The following is a 4,420-nucleotide window of genomic DNA, read 5'->3' on the forward strand; positions in this document are numbered from 1 at the left end:
AATGAACTGGTTCCAAATTGGGAAAGGAGTATATCAAGGCTGTATACTGTCACCCTGCTTATTTAACTTACATGCTGCTGCTGCTGCTAAGTTGTTTCAGTCGTGTCCAACTCTGTGCAACCCCATAGATGGCAGCACACAGGCTCCACCGGCCCTGGAATTCTCCAGACAAGAATATGCAGAGTACATCATATGAAATGCAGGGCTGGAAGAAGCACAAGATGGAATCAAGCTTGCCAGGAGAAATATCAATCACTTTAGATATACAGATGACATCACCCTTATGGAAGAAAGCAAAGAAGAACTAAAAAGGTTCTTGATGAAAGTGAAAGAGGAGAGTGAAAAAGTTGTCTTAAAAGTCAACATTCAAAAAACTAAGATCATGGCATTCAGTCCTATCATTTCATGGCAAACAGATGGGGAAACAATGGGAACAGTGGTTGACTTTATTTTGGGGGGCTCCAAAATCACTGCAGATGGTGACTAAAGCCATGAAATTAAAAGACGCTTGCTCCTTGGAAGAAAAGCCATGACCAACCTAGACATCATATTAAAAAGCAGAGACATTACTTTCCCAACAAAGGTTTGTCTAGTCAAGGCTATGCTTTTTCCAGTACTCATGTATGGATGTGAGTTAAGACTATAAAGTAAGTTGAGCACTGAAGAACTGACACTTTTGAACTGTAGTGTTGGAGAACACGCTTGAGAGTCCCTTGGACTGCAAGATCATCAAACCAGTCAAACCTAAAGGAAACCAGTCCTGAATATTCATTGGAAGGACTGATGTTGAAGCTGAAACTCCAATACTTTGGCCACCTGATGCTAAGAACTGACTCCTTAGAAAATACCCTGATGTTGGGAAAGACTGAAGGCAGAAGAAGGGGATGACAGAGGATGAGGTGGTTGGAGGGCATCCCTGACTCAGTGGACCTGAGTTTCAGCAATCTTGAGGAGTTAGTGATGGACAGGGAAGCCTAGCATGCTGCTGTCCATGGGGTCGCAAATATTTGGACAAGACTAAACAACTGAAATGAACTTGAACTATTATTATACACCAAGCTCTGTGATAGACCCTGTACTCTACCCTCAAGTACATAAGAGTAAGGCTTTATAAAGAGCTTGGCATTAGCATATTTATACTATCATATATAAAATAATCAATGAGGACCTACTGTACATCACAGAGAATTATACACAATGTTTTATAGTAACTTATTAAGGGAAAAGAGAAACCTATATGCAAGTCAGGAAGCAACAGTTAGAACTGGACATGGAACAAGAGACTGGTTCCAAATAGGAAAAGGAGTACGCCAAGGCTGTATATTGTCACCCTGATTATTTAACTTCTATGAAGAGTACATCATGAGAAACGGTGGGCTGGAAGAAGCGCAAGCTGGGATCAAGATTTCGAGGAGAAATATCAATAAACTAAGATATGCAGATGACACCACCCTTACGGCAGAAAGTGAAGAGGAACTAAAGCCTCTTGATGAAAGTGAAAGTGGAGAGTGAAAAAGTTGGCTGAAAGATCCACATTCAGAAAACGAAGATCATGGCATCTGGTCGCATCACTTCATGGCAAATAGATGGGGAAACTGTGGAAGCAGTGTCAGACTTTATTTTTGGGGCTCCAAAATCACTGCAGATGGTGACTGCAGCCATGAAATTAAAAGACACTTACTCCTTGGAAGGAAAGTTATGACCAAACTAGACAGCATATTCAAAAGCAGAGACATTCCTTTGCCAACAAAGGTCCATCTAGTCAAGGCTATGGTTTTTCCAGTGGTCGTGTATGGATATGAGAGTTGGACTGTGAAGAAAGCTGAGCACTGAAGAATTGATGCTTTTGAGCTGTGGTGTTGGAGCAGACTCTTGCGAGTCCCTTGGACTGCAAGGAGATCCAACCAGTCCATTCTGAAGGAGATCAGCCCTGGGATTTCTTTGCAAGGAATGATGCTAAAGCTGAAACTCCAGTACTTTGGCCACCTCATGCGAAGAGTTGACTCATTGGAAAAGACCCTGATGCTGGAAGGGATTGGGGGCAGGAGGACAAGGGGACGACAGAGGATGAGATGGCTGGATGGCATCGCTGACTCGATGGACGTGAGTCTGAGTGAACTCCGGGAGTTGGTGATGGACAGGGAGCCTGGCGTGCTACAATTCATGGGCTGGCAAAGAGTTGGACATGACTGAGCAACTGAACTGAACTTACTGATAAGGGAAAAGAATCTTTAAAAATATATATATAGATATCGATACTGGTAAACTGAGTCACTGCTCTATATACCTGAAACTAGCACAACATTGTAAATCAGGTATATTTCAGTAAAAAATAAGAAAGTGTAAAATGTATTTTAAGGCTTGCTTGGTGGCTCTGATTGTAAAGAATCTGACTGCAATGCAGGAGACTGGGGTTTGTTCCCTGGGTTGGACGATCCCCTGTGAAGGGAATGACTACCCACTCCAGTATTCTTGCCTGCAGAATCCATGGACAGAGAAACTTGGCAGGCCCATGGGTCACAAAGATTCGGACACAAGTGAGCAAGTGAGCACATAGCACAAAACATTTTTTAAAAACAAAGCCCAAAATAGCTACTTTATATGATTCATGAAGTCTCATTGCTTTCGGCGGAGTGGGCACACAATTTGAAACCCTGATTATATATAGACTCTGTTGTGCTCTCTAGACTTACTGTAATGTTACTTATCAAGTCCTGTCTGACATTTCACCCCATATTCAGTTCAGTTCAGTTCAGTCGCTCAGTCGTGTCCGACTCTTTGCCAGCCCATGAATTGTAGCACGCCAGGTTCCCTGTCCATCATCAACTCCCGGAGTTCACTCAGACTCACGTCCATCGAGTCAGCGATGCCATCCAGCCATCTCATCCTCTGTCGTCCCCTTCTCCTCCTGGCCTCAATCCCTCCCAGCATCAGAGTCTTTTCCAATGAGTCAACTCTTCGCATGAGGTGGCCAAAGTACTGGAGTTTCAGCTTTAGCATCATTCCTTGCAAAGAAATCCCAGGGCTGATCTCCTTCAGAATGGACTGGTTGGATCTTCTTGCAGTCCAAGAACTCTCAAGAGTCTGCTCCAACACCACAGCTCAAAAGCATCAATTCTTCAGTGCTCAGCTTTCTTCACAGTCCAACTCTCACATCCATACATAACCACTGGAAAAACCATAGCCTTGACTAAATGGACCTTTGTTGGCAAAGGAATGTCTCTGCTTTTCAATATGCTATCTAGGTGGATTACAGTGATATACAGAGGGCCTCATTTTGTCTTTCTAGCAAAGAAACTACTTTCTTTTACAAGAAATTCTAAATTTCCGCTGTGAAAAATCAAATTTATATGATTTCTGTTCCTTTTAACTCCAAATTCTAATTTTTCCTGAGGAAATATCATCAATTCTTAATACATTCTGAAAGGCAATGTATGATTTTTTTTCTGTGTTTCAGAAAGTATATAGAATATGGGGGAAGACTGAATATAACAGGATTCTGATTCTGTCTTTAACTGGGGATGTGACCTTATTCCATTTACTCTATATTACATGAGTTTCTACTTTCCCATCTGAAAAACAGAGATTGCATAATAACTATCCCTTAGTGATTATTAACGGATACATATATTAATATATATAAAGTGCATAAAATACCCAGTACATAGTATACATTATAGAAGTATTTGTTGTCTTTCTTTTGGGGGGCCCTGCCTTTGGAATGAGAGCAATTTCATCAATATCTATAGTTTTTAATTAAATATATAAAACATATCATTTACCAGTGGAAGGAACCCACCACCCAACCTGTATAACATCAAAGTTTATTTAACTTCATCTCTGAGAAATGAAATGGGCTTCCCTCAAAGCTCAGTCAGTGAAGAATCTGCCTGCAATGCAGGAAACCGAGGTTCAATTACTGGGTCAGGAAGATCCCCTGGAGAAGGAAATGGCAATCCACTCCAGTATTCTTGCCTGGAAAATCCTATGGACAGAGGAGGCTGGTGGGCTACAGTCCATGGGGTTGCAAGATCGACATGACTTAGTGACCAAACCACCACCACCTGAGAAATTAAATGTTTCTTCAGTGGCTCAGTGGTTAAAAAAGATGTGTATTTGATCCCTGGGTCAGGAAGATCCCCTGGAGGAAGGCATGGCAACCCACTCCAGTATTCTTGCCTGGAGAATCCCATGGATAGAAGAGCCTGGCAGACTACAGTCCACATGGCTGCAAAGGATTGGACAACACTGAAGTGATTAAATCAAGGCATCTCAAGTGATGCCTCTTGAGAAATTTGTATCCAGGTCAGGAAGCAACAGTTAGAACTGGACTTGGAACAACAGACTGGTTCCAAATAGGAAAAGGAGTACGTCAAGGCTGTATATTATCACCCTGCTTATTTAACTTATATGCAGAGTA

The sequence above is a fragment of the Bison bison genome, unplaced genomic scaffold (genome assembly GCF_000754665.1).
Source record: "Bison bison bison isolate TAMUID 2011002044 unplaced genomic scaffold, Bison_UMD1.0 scf7180017864537, whole genome shotgun sequence".
In the NCBI taxonomy this organism is placed as follows: domain Eukaryota; kingdom Metazoa; phylum Chordata; class Mammalia; order Artiodactyla; family Bovidae; genus Bison; species Bison bison.